Source organism: Oncorhynchus nerka, linkage group LG1 (genome assembly GCF_034236695.1).
Source record: "Oncorhynchus nerka isolate Pitt River linkage group LG1, Oner_Uvic_2.0, whole genome shotgun sequence".
NCBI lineage: Eukaryota > Metazoa > Chordata > Actinopteri > Salmoniformes > Salmonidae > Oncorhynchus > Oncorhynchus nerka.
In genome coordinates, this window is record NC_088396.1 from 5,011,350 (window position 1) to 5,029,295 (window position 17,946).

Sequence of the window (17,946 nt, forward strand, 5' to 3'; positions counted from 1 at the left end):
AAAAATCTGACTTGTTGCCTGGATTCACAACGAGTGTAGCTTTAATTCGATACCCTGCATGTGTATTTTAATGAACTTTTGAGTTTTGCATTTCCAGAGCTCTAGTTGGGACGCAAGCGTCCCGAGTAGAAGCAACAGGTTAAGACTCTAGGGGCAGTATTTCATTTTTGGATAAAAAGACGTGCCCGTTTTAAGCGCAATATTTTGTCACGAAAAGATGCTCGAATATGCTTGGAATTGATAGTTTTGGAAAGAAGACAGTCTTACGTTTCCAGAAATGCAAAGATTTTCACTGTGAGTCCCTTAGAACAAATGCTTCGGGCAAAACCAAGATGTATGACCGACCAGGAAATGCACAGGATTTCTGAGGCTACGTTTTCCATGATCGCCTTATATGGCTGTGAATGCGACAGGAATGAACGGACACTTAATCTTGTTTCCCCAAGTTCTCTGCAGCATTGTGACGTATTTGTAGGCATATCATTGGAAGATTGACCATAAGGGACTACATTTACCAGGTGTCCCGCTTGGTGTCTGCGTGGCAATTGGTGCGCAAAAGTCAGGTCCCGCTATTTTTCCATTCAAATCTCAGAACAAACCAGGCTACAAGGACGGTGCTTTCAATGGAGAGAAATATGACAAACCACCTTCAGGATTGATTCAAACAACGTTTTCCATGTTTCAGTCGATATTATGGAGTTAATTCGGAAAAAAGTTCGACATGTAGGTGACTGAATTTTCGGTTAGTTTCGGTAGCCAAATGCATAGTAACAAAAGGGAACGATGTGTCCTACACAAGAATCTTTCAGGAAAAACTGGACATCTGCTATGTAACTGAGAGTCTCCTCATTGAAACATCTGAAGTTCTTCAAAGGTAAATTATTTTATTTGATTCCTTGGCTGGTTTTTGTGAATATGTTGCGTGCTAAATGCTAACGCTAATGCTAAGCTAGCTATCACCACTCTTACACAAATTAGTGATTTTCTCTGGTTCTAAAGCATATTTTGAAAATCTGAGACGACAGGATTGTTAAGAAAAGGATAAGCTTGAGAACATGCATATTTATTTCATTTCATTTGCGATTTTTAGAAATCGCTAACGTTGCGTTATGCTAATGAGCTTGAGGCTGTAGTTACGCTACCGCATACGGGTTTGGTCGGACTATGAGGTTAACTAACATTACCAGTCTGGCTAGTGAGAGAAATCAATCTAATTCGCTAGTCTTGGATATGTTGTGTGACTATTTCCAGTCTTTGACTGCCCTTGAACGGTCAGGGTATTTAGAAAAAAAGTTGTCCTTTCAACATATAAGAGACCAGCTGTGGAGGCAACACTACAAAATGGCCCAAAGTAGCATATGGCGATATCAACACATACTTGGTGGAATCTCCAGGTTTGAATAAATATCCAAATGCAGAAGAATATTATATTATCCCTACTACAAGCTAACTAGTAAATTTTATGCAATACACATAGCTAGTTAGTGTCACAACTTCCACCGAAGTCGGGCCCTCTCCTTGTCGGGCGGCATTCGGCGGTCGACATCAACGGCCTTCTAGACATCGCCGATCCACTTTTCATTTTCCATTTGTTTTGTCTTTGTCTTACACACGTGGTTTCAATTGCCCAATTACTTGTTAATTATTTAACCCTCTGTTCCCCCATGTTTGTTGGTGAGTAGTTGTTTATTGTATTGCGGTCCATATTTTGGGCCTTGTATTTATATGACTTGTATTGTTATATTATTGAGTAAAATTGCTTTCATTACTCATATCTGCTGTCCTGCGCCTGACTCATCTCACCAGCTACACATAGACGCATTATAGAATTACTCACCTGAAATGGAGTCAGCAGGAGCAGACGGCCCCCCTTTCTCGGTCAAAGAGCATGTCCAGCAGCACGCGACCTTGTTACAACGTCTGGGCACCGCCATGGATCGCGTGCTGCAGGCAATGGATAAAGGAGGTTTTCCAACGCCTCCACCAGCCCCGCTACAGCAGGCTCCATGGTCCACCCCTCCTTCACCCGGTCCCAGCGGGATTTGGATCGCACTCCCGAGGGAGTATGATGGGACGGCTGCCGGATGCAAGGGGTTCCTACTCCAGCTGGAGCTCTACCTGGAGACCGTCCACCCGGCTCCTTTGGAACGTAAGAGCGTGTCCGCCCTCGTCTCCTGCCTCTCAGGCAAAGCCCTGGAGTGGGCCAAGTCCATATGGAGTGAGGCAGATGCGGACCATTGGACCATTACACAGAGTTCACCCGCCACTTTCGGGCAGTTTTCGACCATCCGCCTGAGGGTCGAGCGGCAGATGAACGTCTGTTCCACCTGAGGCAGGGGACGAGGAGCGTGCAGGATTTCGCTTTGGACTTCCGGACCCTAGCTGCCAGCGAGGGATGAAACGAAAGGGTCCTGATTGATCACTACCAGTGCAGTCTGCGTGAGGACGTCCGTCGGGTGTTGGCCTGCCAAGACACCACCCTCATGTTGGACCAGCTGGTGGACCTGTCCATCCGGCTGGACAACCTGCTGGCCACCCGGGGACGTCCGACTCGGGGCCCGTCAGTTCCATCCCCCAGCATCTCTGATCCGACACCCATGGAGCTGGGAGGTGCTGCACTTAGGGCGACCGGAGGAGGGGTCATTCCCTGCACCATCTGTGGCCACAGAGAGCTCACTACTGGTCGGTGCTGGGGGTTTCCTCAGGGAGTCGAGGCAGCAGGCAGGGCACTGTCGTGTCACCCCAGGTGAGTCGGCACCAGGCTCACCCAGAGCCCCCTGTTGCTCACATGTATGTGTTTATTACATTTCCTGAGTTTTCCCCGCATTCCCAGCATAAGGCGCTCATAGATTCAGGCGCAGCTGGGAATTTTATTGACCATTCATTTGCCAATAGTTTAGGGATCCTCCTTCCCTGTTTACACCCTAGATAGTCGACCATTAGGGTCAGGGCTGATTAGGAAGGCCACCGCTCCACTAGACATGGTTACGCAGGAGGGTCACAAGGAGAGAATCAGGCTCTTCCTTTTTGATTCTCCTGCGTTTCCCGTGGTGCTGGACCTACCCTGGTTGGCCTGTCATGACCCCACTATTTTGTGGAAACAGAGGGCTCTCAAGGGGTGGTCACGAGAGTGCTCAGGGAGGTGTGTAGGGGTTGCCATAGGTGCCACTACGGTGGAAAGTCCAGACCAGGTCTCCACCGTGCGCATCCCCTCAGAATATGCCGATTTGGCGCTCGCCTTCTGTAAGAAGAGTGTGATTAAGTTACCACCCCATCAACGTGGGGATTGTGCGATCAATCTCCTGGTAGACTCAGCACTTCTCAGGAGTCACGTGTATTCTCTGTCACAGGAGGAGACGGTGGCTATGGAAACATATGTCTCTGAATCCCTGGGGCAGGGATACATTCGGCCCTCCACTTCACCTGCCCCCTCAAGTTTCTTTTTTGTGAAGAAGAAGGATGGGGTCTGCACGCGTGTATTGACTATCGAGGTATCAATCAGATCACTGTGAGGTAATGCTACCGCTCTGCCTCTCATCACCAGTGCGATCGAGTAAATGCACAGGGCGATCTTCTTCACAAAATTGGATCTCAGGAGCGCTTACAACCTGGTGCGTATCCGGGAGGGGGACGAGTGGAAGACGGCATTTAGTACCACCTCAGGGCACTATGAGTACCTCGTCATGCCGTACGGGTTAATGAATGCTCCATCAGTCTTCCAGGCTTTTGTTGTTGAGATTTTCCGGGACCTGCACGGGCAGGGTGTAGTGGTGTATATCGACGACATTCTGCTATACTGCGCTACACGCGCCTAGCATGTGTCCCTGGTGCGCAGGGTGCTTGGTCGACTTTTGGAGCATGACCTGCACGTCAAGGCTGAGAAATGTCTGTTCTTCCAATAGTCCGTCTCCTTCCTAGGGTACCGCATTTCCACTTCAGGGGTGGAGATGGAGAGTGACCGCGTTTCAGCCGTGTGGAATTGGCCGACTCCCACCACGGTAAAGGAAGTGCAGCGGTTTCTAGGGTTTGCCAACTACTACCGGAGGTTTATCCGGGGTTATGGTCAGGTAGCAGCTCCCATTACCTCACTGCTGAAGGGGGGACCAGTGCGGATGCAGTGGTCGGCTGAGGCGGACAGGGATTTCCTCGGCTCCCATGCTGGCTCATCCGGATCCCTCTTTGGCATTCATAGTGGAGGTGGACGCGTCCGAGGCTGGGATAGGACCCGTGCTCTCTCATCGCTCGGGCACGCCACCAAAGCTCCACCGCTGTGCTTTCTTTTCGAAGAAGCTCAGCCCGGCGGAGCGAAAATATAATGTGGGGGCCGGGAGCTGTTGGCTCTTGTCAAGGCTCTGAAGGCGTGGAGACATTGGCTTGAGGGCGCTAAACACCCTTTTCTCATCTGGACTGACCACCGCAATCTGGAGTACATCCGGGCGGCGAGGGTACTGAACTCTCGCCAGGCAAGGTAGGCCATGTTCTTTACCCGTTTTGTTATCACTGAATGCTAAGGGTGACGCACTGCACTGTGGATCACAGTCCCATACTTCCGGCCTCTTGCCTGGTGGCACCGGTGGTGTGGGAGTTGGATGCGGACATTGAGCGGGCGTTGCACACAGAGTCCACTCCCCCTCAGTGTCCAGCTGGGCACTTGTACATTCCATCTGCTGTCCGAGACCGTTTGATCTATTGGGGCCACACGTCACCCTCCTCTGGTCACCCTGGCATCAGTCAGACGGTGCACTGCCTTAGTGGGAAGTACTGGTGGTCCACCTTGGCCAAGGACCTGAGGGTTTATGTTTCCTCCTGCTCGGTGTGCGCCCAGTCTAAGGCTCCCAGACAGGTGCGGGAAGTTACAACCTCTACCCGTTCCACAACAGCCGTGGTCGCACCTGTCAGTGGACTTCCTGACGGATCTTCCTCCCTCACAGAGCAACACCACGATCCTGGTCATTGTGGATCGGTTTTCTAAGTCCTGCCGTCTCCTCCCTTGTACCAGTCTCCCTACAGCCCTACAGACTGTGGAGGCCCTGTTCACTCACGTCTTCCGGCACTACGGGGTGCCTGAGGACGTAGTCTCTGATCGGGGTCCCCAGGTCACATCCAGGGTCTGGAGAGTGATCATGGAGCTTCTGGGTGTCTCAGTCAGCCTCACCTCAGGTTTTCACCCCGAGAGTAACGGGCAGGTGGAGAGAGTAAACCAGGATGTGGGTAGGTTTCTGAGGTCTTATTGCCAGGACCGGCCGGGGGAGTGGCCGGCGTTCGTGCCCTGGGCCGAGATGGCCCAAAACTTACTCCGCCACTCCTCCACTAACCTCTCTCCCTTCCAATGCATACTGGGGTATCAGCCGGTTCTGGCACCTTGGCATCAGAGCCAGATCTAAGCTGCCGGAAGCTGGGTCCGCGGTTTGTGGGGCTAATCAAATTCCTGAGGAGACTGAACGATGTATGCTACAGGTTACAGCTTCCCCCAGATTACCGTATTAATCCCTCGTTCCATGTGTCTCTCCTCAGGCCGGTGGTGGCTGGTCCACTCCAGGAGTTTGACGTGCGGGAGGTTCCTTCGCCCCCCTCTGGACATCGAGGGGACACCAGCTTATGCTGTTCGAGCAATCCTGGACTCGAGGCATCGGGCGAGGGGCCTTCAGTACCTCGTGGAGTGAGAGGGGTACGGTCCGGAGGAGAGATTCTGGGTGCCGGTGGAGGATGTCTTGGACCCTTCGAGTTTCACCGTCTCCATCCAGATCGCCCTGCGCCTTGACCTCCAGGTCGTCCCTGAGGTCGGTGTAGGCACGCTGCTGGAGCCATGCGTCAAGGGGGGGGTACTGTCACGACTACCGCCGAAGTCGGTCCCTCTCCTTGTTTGGGCAGCGTTCGGCGGTCGACGTCCACGGCCTTCTAGCCATCGCCGATCCACTTTTCATTTTCCAGTTGTTTTGTCTTTGTCTTACACACCTGGTTTCAATTCCCCAATTACTTGTTCATTATTTAACATTCTTTTCCCCCATGTTTTTTGTGAGTAATTGTTCATTGTATTGCGGTCAGCATTTGTGGCCTTGTATTTATATGACGTTTATTGTTATATTATTGAGTAAAATTGCTTTCATTACTCATATCTGCTGTCCTGCACCTGACTCATCTCACCAGCTACACACAGACACATTACAGTTAGATACAAACAAGTGTTGGCAAATTACCGGTGATGAAGTGCTCGCTTCGAGGCATGCAAAACTGAAGCATGCACAAGAGCACCAGTTGTTCTGGATGACTGTGTGATAACGCTCTTGGTAGCCAATGTGAGCAAGACCTTTAAACTGGTCAATATTCACAAATCCGCTGGACCAGACGGAATACCAGGAAATGTATTCAAAGCATGCGTGGACCAACTAGCAAGTGTCTTTTCTGATATTTTCAACCACTCCCTGACCGAGTCTGTAATACCTACATGTTTCAAGCAGACCACTATAGGCCCTGTGCCCAAGGAAGCGATAGTAACCTGCTTACATGATTACCGCCCCATAGCACTCACGTCGATAGCCATGAAGTGCTTTGAAAGGCTGGTCATGGCTCACATCAACAGCATCCTCCCGGATACCCTAGACCACATATGTCAGAGTCAAGGCCCGCGGGCCACATCCGGCCCGCAAGAAGGTTTTTTACGGCCCCTGGGATGATCTTGATTTATTATTAGAACCGGCCCGCAGCAAGCCGGCAGCCCGCAGATCTTTTACACGCACCAATACTACATTTCCCACAATGCAAAGGTGACGCACCGAGCAGTAGGCTGCTTCATTTCAATATTTATTGGCACAGCAGTCGTCAGCATCACAGTAAAATTAACTTTCAGATACCCATCAAAAATGGCAAAACGGAAGGTGGATACTGAGAACCGGGGTTTCAAACAAGGTGGGAGTCGGAGTATATGTTCACGAAGGTAGCTGGAAAACCTGTGTGTCTTCTGTGTGGAGAAAGTGTGGCGGTACTGAAAGAGTATAATCTGAGACGACATTATGAAACGAAACACGCGGACAAAAACAAGAATATGGACATGGAACAAAGGCTACAAAAGGCAGAGGAATTAAAACGAGGCCTCAAATCTCGACAGGCTCTGTTCAAAAAAGCCAAATCACAAGGCCAGGCTGCTGTCAAGGCCAGTTTTATTTTGGCAGAAGAGATCGCTAAATCAGCCCGGCCATTTACGGAGGGGGATTTCATCAAAAACTGCATGATTAAAGTTTGTGACGAAGTTTGCCCAGAAAAAAGGCAACTCTTTTTAAATGTGAGTCTGAGCAGAAACACCATTGCCGAGAGAGTAGACCAGTTGTCCATCAATCTAAAAGAGCAGCTTGTGAAAAAGGGAAAAGATTTTATTGCATATTCCTTGGCTGTGGATGAGAGCACCGACATTTCTGACATTGCCCAGTTGTCAATTTTCATCCGCGGAGTGGACTCCAACCTAAGCGTGACAGAGGAGTTTTTGGCTTTACGTCCTATGCATGGCACAACTACGGGGCATGATTTGTATGAAGAGGTGTCAAGATGTGTAAATGAGATGGAGCTGCCTTGGGAAAAACTCGTGGGTTTGACAACCGACGGAGCACCTGCGATGTGTGGACACAGGAGCGGACTGGTGGCGAAGATACGGGAAAAGATGCAAGAGGAAAACGCGACAGGTGAGCTGACAGCTTATCATTGTATCATACACCAGGAAGCGTTGTGCGGTAAAGCCTTGAAAATGGAGCATGTAATGAGCATCATCACGCGCACAGTTAACTTTATCAGAGCCAAAGGTTTGAATCACCGCCAGTTCAAGGCATTTCTGACGGAGTTAGAAACGGAGCATGGTGATTTGCCTTATCACACAGAGGTGCGATGGCTAAGCCAGGGAAAGGTGCTTCAAAGATGTTTCGAGCTTCGTGAGGAGATTTGTCTGTTCTTGGACAGCAAAGGGAAAGACACAACACAACTCCGAGACGAAATGTTTCTGTGTGAAATGGCTTTTCTGTGTGACATTACGAGTCATCTGAATGCAATAAACTTGCAGCTGCAGGGTCGGGATCGTGTCATCTCTGATATGTACAGTACAGTGAAGGCATTTAAAACCAAACTGACTCTGTGGGAGACGCAGATGCGGAAAGAAAATTTGAGCCACTTTCCCAGCTGCCAGACCATGAAAGAGAAGCTCTCTACCAGTGCGTTCCCGAGCACACAGTTGGCTGATAAAATAGGTATGCTTGCCGCTGACTTTCGACGCCGATTTGCTGACTTTGAAGCACAAAAAAGCAGGTTGGAACTGCTCGGTAACCCATTTGCTGTTGACGTGGAAAGCTCACCACCAAACCTCCAAATGGAGTTGATTGACCTCCAATGCAATGATGCACTGAGGGCAAAATATGCGGCAGTGGGTGCTGCGGAGTTCGCCCGTTCCTCCCGGCACAATGCCCCAGCTGCGCATCCAGGCTGCTCAAACGTTGTCTATGTTTGGCAGCACATACCTGTGTGAACAACTGTTTTCTTTGATGAACCTGAACAAAACATCACACAGAAGTCGACTTACTGCTGAACACCTCCACTCAATTCTGAGGATTTCTTCAGCTCAGAGCCTTACCCCGAACATTGATGAACTTGTGGAAAAGATGGGACACCACCAAGTATCACCCTCAACCTCAAACAAGTGAACATTACTGTGCAATCACATATTTAGAGTTTTTACTCAGTTCAAGTTTAAAAGTTAAAATTTAATATTTGTTTTCACTGCATGTTACTTCTCCTTAAACAAAGTGTTGTTTTTGATTAATAGATTTTTGCACTTTATTTTTTTGTATTTCAATCCAATTATATTTTAAAAATATTTCAGTTGAGTGGATGATAGAAAATTGCTATTATTGTTTTTCTTTGAAGTAAATTTAGCCCACTTTTGCTAAAATAGAAAATATAGTCTACTGATGGTGCCTTGAATACCGGTTTCTTTCATTTAATGTTCATGTTATGGGGATATTTATATAAAGGAAATTTGTCTTTTGTGTCTGTTGAAAATTAAAGATTACTGACAGAGCCATAAGAAAATATTGCTTTATTTATCTGATCATATTGTAATATATTTGTTAGGTTTTCAGTAGGTTCAATTAGGTTCACTAGACTATATGCGTCATTTAAAAATTTTTCAATGAACATTCGAACAGTCCGGCCCTCGTCTTGTAGCTGATTTTTTTATTTGGCCCTCCGTCCATTTGACTTTGACACCCCTGCCCTAGACCCACTCTAATTCGCATAACGCCCAATCAACTTTTCAAGTCTTGCGCAACTCTCAAAAGTGTTACGCAGTTCCTAGATGGCCGTACTTCTTCACTGCACAAAGGAATTACCTCAACCAAATTCCAAAGACTGGTGACATCCCGTGGAAGCGGTACGAACCGGAAACAAGTTCCTAAGAAATATAGTTTCCCAATGAGAACACACTGAAGAGACAGAGATCTTAAAAAACAACAATTCTGAACGGTTAGTCCTCGTGGTTTTGCCTGCTACATAAGTTCTGTTATACTCACAGACATGATTCAAGCAGTTTTAGAAACTTCCGAGGGTTTTCCATCCACATCTACTAATAATATGCATTTCTTATATTCTTGACATGAGTAGCAGGAAGTTGAAATTGGGCACGCTGCCCCCTATACCTTAAGAAGTTAACAGCTTCTTACCCCAAGCCATAAGTCTGCTGAACAATTAATCAAATGGCCACCAAACTATTTACATTGACACTCCTCACACTATCCATTTGTTCTGCACACTGCTGCTACTCGCTGTTAATTATCTATGCATAGTCACTTCACCCCTACCTACATGTACAAATTACCTCAACTAACCTGCACCCCCGCACACTGACTCAGTAACGGTACCCCCTGTATATAGCCTCGTTATTGTTATTTTTTACTTTAGTTTATTCGGTAAATATTTTCTTAACTCTTCTTGAACTGAACTGTTGGTTAACGGCTTCTAAGTAAGCATTTCACGGTAAGGTCTACTCTTGTTGTATTCACAGCATGTGACAAATCAAGTTTGATTTGATTTGCTTCAAACATAAATGTATTGGGTTGACGAAGCCCACAGCTTTCCATCATCGCGGCATAATACCCTGCAACCATGAGGTTCGTCTAACCTGGTCCTTGGGCAGTTAATGAAACTTAATTTGGTTGTCTTTTCTCCTACATGTACTATTGTTCAGACAAAATGGTACGACACAGCTTTTCTGCATTTTAAAAGCAGGGTTAGTTAGCTAGTTGATAATTGTGATGTACAGTACAATCTATGCAACAGTATCTGTCAATGCTAACATTTTAACATTTAGAATGAAGGTGTTTTTTGGTGTGATATAGTTTGTTGATAAAGATGACATGGAAGTATGTTAAAAAATGACATATCCAAAATGTTTATAGTAAGATAAAATATATATACAGCCAAAATGACATAAACAAAATGTTTACAGTAAGATAAAAATATATATACAGCCAAAATGACATATCCAAAGCATATCCAAAATATTTATAGTAAGATAAATATCTATACAGCCAAAATGACATATACAAAAGCATATCCAAAATGTTTATAGTAAGATTGTCACACCCTGACCTTAGAGTACCTTTCGGGCTGTGACTAGGGTGGGTACTCTAGTTTTTGTATTTCACGTGTTGGCCTGGTATGGATTCCAATCAGAGGCAGCTGTCTATCGTTGTCTCTGATTGGGGATCATATTTAGGGAGCCTTTTCCCACTGGGTTTTTGTGGGATCTTGTTTTTGTGTTGATGCCTGTGAGCTCTTCAGAACGTCACGTATAGTTTATTCTTCATTGTTTTGTTGTTCGGTTCTCCTTAAAATAAAAAGATGTCGAACCGATTCCAAGCTGCGCTTTGGTCTGAGTATGATTACAACGACGATCGTGACAGAAGACCACAACTGGACCAAGCAGCATGTCGGGGAGGAGATGGCATTCTGGTCTTTGGAGGAGGTCGAGGAGAGAATATCCTGGTATTGGGAGGACGACTTGGCAAGATACGAAAGCCTGCCGTGGAAACAGACACAAGAAGAGAAGGGAGGACAGCGACGATGCCGGGGTTCGCGGCCAAGTGGAAAGCCCAAAAGACAGCCAGAATGTTTTTTGGGGGGGTGGCACACAGGGTGGTCGGCGGAGCCGAGGAATGAGCCAGAGACCGTCAGGGAGTCGAAGGAGGAACTCGACGAAAGATTCCGGAGAGAGGTGATGGCGATGAGAGTGCTGCAGTCCGGTGTCATCTGCACCAGTTTCACGCAATTTGCCTCCAGTGCGCCTCCCCAGTCCGGTAGGTCCTGTGTCTCCTCCATGCACTCGCCCTGAAGTGTGTGTCATTGTTCCGGTACAATTTGTGCCAGTTCTATGCACCAGGTCTCCAGTGGGCCTCGACAGCCCAGTACGTCCTGTGCCTGCTCCTCGCACTCTCCCTCAAGTGCACCTCCACAGCCCATTATGTCCTGTGCCTCCTCTTCGCACTCTCCCTGAAATGCGTGTCCCCAGTCCGGTACGTCCTGTGCCTGCTCCTCGCACTCTCCCTCAAGTGCGCCTTCCCAGTCAGGTACGTCCTGTGCCTGCTCCTCGCACTCTCCCTCAAGTGCACCTCCACAGCCTAGTACGTCCTGTGCCTCCTCTTCGCACTCTCCCTGAAATACGTGTCCCCAGTCCGGTACGTCCTGTGCCTGCTCCTCGCACTCTCCCTCAAGTGTGCCTTCCCAGTCAGGTACGTCCTGTGCCTGCTTCTCGCACTCTCCCTCAAGTGCACCTCCACAGCCTGTGCCAGTGCGTCCTGTGCCTCCTCTTCGCACTCTCCCTGAAATGCGTGTCCCCAGTCCGGTACGTCCTGTGCCTGCTCCTCGCACTCTCCCTCAAGTGTGCCTTCCCAGTCAGGTACGTCCTGTGCCTGCTCCTCGCACTCTCCCTCAAGTGCACCTCCACAGCCTGTGCCAGTACGTCCTGTGCCTCCTCTTCGCACTCTCCCTGAAATGCGTGTCCCCAGTCCGGTACGTCCTGTGCCTGCTCGTCACACTCTCCCTCAAGTGTGCCTTCCCAATCAGGTACGTCCTGTGCCTGCTCCTCGCACTCTCCCTCAAGTGTGCCTTCCTAGTCAGGTACGTCCTGTGCCTGCTCTCGCACTCTCCCTGAAGAGCGTGTCCCCAGTGAGGGTTCCTAGTCCACAGCCCCCAGCGAGGGTTCCCAGTCCAGAGGCTCCTGCGGGAGTTCCCAGTTCAGAGCCTCTTGCGGGGGTTCCCGGTCCAGAGCTTCCAGCGAGGGTTCCCGTTCCGGAGTCCCCGGCGACGATCCACGGTCAAGTTCCTCTGGTGACGATCCACGGTCCGGTTCCTCCGGCGACGATCCACGGTCTGGTTCCTCCGGCGATGATCCACGGTCTGGAGCCTCCGGCTACGATCCATGGTCCGGAGCTTCTGGCGACGGTCCCCGCACCGGAGACGCCACCGAAGCAGACAGATCCGCGAGCGGAGCGGGGTCTACGTCCCGCACCGGAGCCGCCACTGAGGCTAGATGCCCACCTGGACCCTCCCCTATAGAGTCAGGTTTTGCGGCCGGAGTCTGCACCTTTAGGGGGGTACTGTCACGCCCTGACCTTTATTCCCTAATTTGGTTAGGTCGGGGTGTGACTAGGGTGGGTACTCTAGTTTTTGTATTTCTATGTTGGCCTGGTATGGTTCCCAATCAGAGGCAGCTGATCTTTGTCTCTGATTGGGGATTATATTTAGGCAGCCTTTTCCCCACTGTGTTTTTGTAGGATCTTGTTTTTGTGTTGATGCCTGTGAGCTCTACAGAACGTCATGTATAGTTTATTCTTTATTGTTTTGTTGTTTGGTTCTCCTTAAAATAAAAAGATGTCGAACCAATTCCACGCTGCGCTTTGGTCTGAGTATGATTACAACGACGATCATGACAAAGCTAAAAATATATATATACAGCCAAAATGACATATCCCAAAAGCAAATCCTAAATGTTTATAGTAAGATAAATATCCATGCAGCCAAAATGACATATCCAAAAGCATATCCAAAATGTTTATAGTAAGATAAAATATATATACAGCCATTGTCGGGTATGATTAAAGAAGGCAATTTAACATAGGGGTAATGGGAGAACCCTACTCGGGGGTGTGGTCACGTTAAGCCATGTCTTTCTGTGTGTATCTATTGCTTTTCACATGTGAACGTTTTTAACATGTGAAACCACACATTTCACATATTAAACTGCAATTCACATGTGAGGTTAAAGCATGTTATTCTGTTCACATGTGAAAAGATGGTGTTAACGTGAAATTTAAGCTCACCATGTGAAAACAACTATTTCACATGAGGGTTAACGCACATCACAGCACTACAGTGATGGATGCTAGGCCAGCAGTCTGGAGCCAATGTCTCTGCAGGTGGTGAGGGAAAACACAGTGAACTTTCCTACAGGAATGCAAAGGTTAAAGGTCAAACCTGCAGGGGCAAGGTAACCTAATGGGCCGTCTGACTATGTGGTATGTGTGATTATTGTACACATACATACTCATACACACAAGCTAAAACATACACGCACGCACACACACACAATCTCTCGATCACAAAAATACTTCCCATTCTGACTACACATGCAAAAACACACACACGCACACGCACGCACGCACGCACGCACGCACACACACACACACACACACACACACACAGCTGTCCCGGTATGAGTCTAGCTGTCTACTTAGCGGTAGGGTGCTGCCTTCCACTGCTGCTGTTCACTAGTCAGAAAGTCAATCAATAGCAATACAAGACAACAGAACACCTTGTTTTACTCAATTCCTCCTCTCCTCCTCCTCCTCCCTCTCTTCCTCCTCCATCCCCTCTTCCTCCCTCTTTCCTAATCTTCTCTGTCTCCCTTTTTCCCCCATCCATCCCTCTTCCTCTCTCCTCCCTCAACCCATCCTCCCTTCTCTCTCCTCCTCTTTCCTTTCTTTCCTCTAAATTCTCAGGTTCTAAATTCTCTCCATCCACTTGTCTCCTTCTCTCCTCCCTACTCCATTGCTCCCACCAGTCTTATCCTCCCTCACCCCTTCCTCTCATTCTTCTTCTATTCCTCGTTTATCCATTGTCACATGTAGCAGAAGATGAATGTACTTTATTGCTGTGAAACACACATCAAAGTGAATTCAATTTGGTGAATGTTAAACAGATGAAAACACACTTCTTGATAATAACACAGTCAAGGGCCAGATCACAGGTTCAAGGACAGACACAGCTACAGTAGACGACCACAGGCTGTAAGCCACAGTCAATGTCCCAGAGAGGAGGGGTAGAGGGTTGGGTTTTAATGCATGGTCAAAGGCAAGGAGCATTGATTTCAGCACTAAGTGAAGGACAAGGAGCGCAGAGCTCGATCCGCAAATCAATGACACACTCCAAAATATCTGATGTGCTGGGTGCGAGGCACTGGAATTAGTGTGCAAAACACAGTGTGCCACAGATTGTGTCAGACACACTGGTGAAAACACACACCCGGACAGTCAGCACAGGCACACACAAATGCACACACACACACACACACACACAAAAGCATGCACACATCACACACATCACACACAAAAAAAAGAACAGGAGAGGTTTCCATTATCCCTCAGATCAACATTTTTTTAAATGAAAAACTGTAAAAAAAAAAAAACTTTAAAAACCACAATACATTCATTAACTTTATTTTTAAATATTTTTTGTACCACTTTTTCTCCCCAAATTCGTGATATCCAATTGGTAGTTACATTCTTGTCCCATCGCTGCACCTCCTGTATAGACTCGAGGCGAAGGTCGAGAGCCATGCATCCTCTGAAACCCGACCCCACCGCTTCTTGACCCGGAAGCTGCTCCAACGTATCAGAGCTAACACCTTACAGCTTGCAACCAAAGTCAGCGCCCGGCCCGCCACGATGGGACAAGGACATCCTAGCTGGCCAAACCATCCCCTAAACCAAAAAACTCTGGGCCAATTGTTCGCCACCTCATGGGTCTCCCGGTCGCTGCCGGCTGCGAAAGAGCCCAGGATTGAACCCAGGTCTGTAGTGACACCTCTTGCACTGTGATGCAGTGGATTAGGCCACTGTGCCACTCAGGAGAACCTCAAAAAACCCAACTCATTTTCAATATCAAAGGTAAATGTAGAAATCCAAAGAATGCTGTCCACGGGGTGTCCTATAGAGGCCCAAACTGTGGGTGTTATGTACTAATTAGGGAGATGGTGTGCATTCCAAATTGCACATTATTCCCTATATAGTGCACTAATTTGGACCATGGCCAATAGGGCTCTGGTCAAAAGTATTGCACTATGTATAGAATATGGTACCATTTTGGACGCAACCACAGTCTACTCAGACATCAATAGGTTCCATCAGACTGCACATAGCCCCAATAATAGCAGTCCACTACCCCATTATAGAGGGATGCAGATTGCTTCGCTATAGGAGCTCAAACGCACAAACCAGACACACAGAAACTCACACACACAGATATGCACACACAAAGATATTATGCATGCACAAACGCACACACGCAAACACACACAGTCATATTGCACACACACGCACACACACGCACACACACACACACACAGTGAGTACACACACAGTGAGCGACTGAGACACCGGCCACATTGAGACAACATGGAAAGAGCTTCAAAGACTGGCCACTTAAATCTATTATGGTGCCGACAGAAATCAAATCATATGCAACAAAGACTGACATTCCGTATCTGCTCTATAATGGATTATACTACACAGATGAAACCGTGATCACAACACACATACAATAATGCAGATGCAAACGCCTTCCAAAAAATCAGATAGTGAGATGTCATCGATGTGGGGTACAATGATATTTGGTGTCTAAATTCAAATTAGGAAATCAATCACGGAATCAAGCATAAAATTATTTATACAGTCCCTGACTAATAACAAAAGGAGAGGGAAGAAATGGGGAGAGTTAGAAGAGAGCGACCAAGAGGGAGAGAGAGAGAGAGAGAGAGAGAGAGAGAGAGAGAGAGAGAGAGAGAGAGAGAGAGAGAGAGAGAGATATCTAGGTGGAGGAACAAGGAGCGCCGGAAATTAAAATGTTTCCTATCCGAGCAATCCTAAATGAATGTGGGAGCCAGGATGGAGAAAAGAGGGGGATCAATGGAGTAGCGGTGTGGTGAAAGGAGAGACGACGTGAATGGGGCTCTGCCAGTGGGGGGCAGCCAGCAGCTGCCCAATAACCTCCAAGCTGAAGAACGACAATAATACTGATGCAGTGTGCCCCGGCTTTTAGAGCCCTCGCGTTGCAGGGGGACCCCTTAGACGGTTGAGCAACAACAATGCAGTCTAATTGAAGCGCCATTCGACCGCTCTGAAAGACCATAACACCAGATCAAACTGGCTATCTCCATCACAGAGAGAGAAGACAAGAGACAGAAGAGAGAGCGAGGGTATAGCTCAGTAGGTAGAGCATAGCACTTGTAACGCCAGTATTGTGGGTTAAATTCCCAGGGCCACCCATACATAAAATGTATACAAGCATGACTATAAGTCGCTTTGGAAAAAAAGAGTTTGCCAAATGGCACATACTGTACAGAGATGAGAAAGACAGAGCGGAGAAAAAGAAAGAGAACAGGAGAGAGAGAGCTTTATAATTTTGCTCTGGTGTGAATAACATGGACTAGGGGGCTCTCCCTCATACATAATATACAGTACATTGGTCTCTTGGCTGGTATGTGGTATTTGGCTGGTATTTCTTTGCTTACCAACAGGAATACAGTGCCTTTGGAAAGTATTCAGATCCCTTGACTTTTTCCAAATTTTGTTACGTTACTGCCTTATTCTAAAATGTATTAAATAACCAAAAATCCTCAGCAATCTACACACAATACTCCATAATTACAATGTGAAAACAGGTTTTCATTTTTTTTGCAAATTTATAAAAAAATCAAAACAGAAAATACCTTATTGATAAGTATTCAGACCTAATGACTCTCAGACCATGAGAAACAAGATTATCTGGTCTGATGAAAACAAGATTGAACTAGTTGGCGTGAATGCCAAGCATCACATCTGGAGAAAACCTGGTACCACCCCTACGGTGAAGCATGGTGGTGGCAGCATTATGCTGTGGAGATGTTATCCAGCGGCAGGGACTGGGAGACTAGTTAGGATCGAGGGAAAGATGAACGTGGAAAAGTATAGAGAGATCCTTGATGAAAACCTGTTCCAGAGTGCTATGGACCTCAGATTGGAGCAAAGGTTCACCTTCCAACAGGATAACGACCCTAAGCACACAGTCAAGACAACGCAAGAGTGGCTTCTGGACAAGTCTCTGAATGTCCTTGAGTGTCCCAGCCAGAGCTCAGACTTGAAATACGATCGAACATCTCTGGAGAGACCCGGAAATATGCAGCAACGCATCCAAACGGACAGAACTTGAGAGGATCTGCGGAGAGGAATCGGAGAAACTCCCCAAATACAGGTGTGCCAAGCTTGTAGCGTCATACCCAAGAAGACTCAGGCTGTACTCACTTCTAAAGGTGCTTCAACAAAGTTTTGAGATTGATGAGGAACATTTAAAAAAATTAAAAATCATTATAAAGCTGTAGCGTAACAAAATGTGGAAAAAGTCAAGAGGTCTGAATACTTTCTGAAGTCACTGTACCCACTGGATGCCTAAATCAACCCAGATACTGTATGAGCTAACGCCAGAATGAATGTCAAATTTGGCATAGAAAGTAGGAAGTCAGGAGGTGAGTAGAAAGGGCGAGAGAAAGAGAGTATCAGGGATTTACTCCAAACCAAAACTACGATCACACCAGCAAATGGAAGGAGAGAGGGACAGAGAGAAGGAGGAAGGGAGAGGGAGCGAAAAAGGAGGAAAAAATTC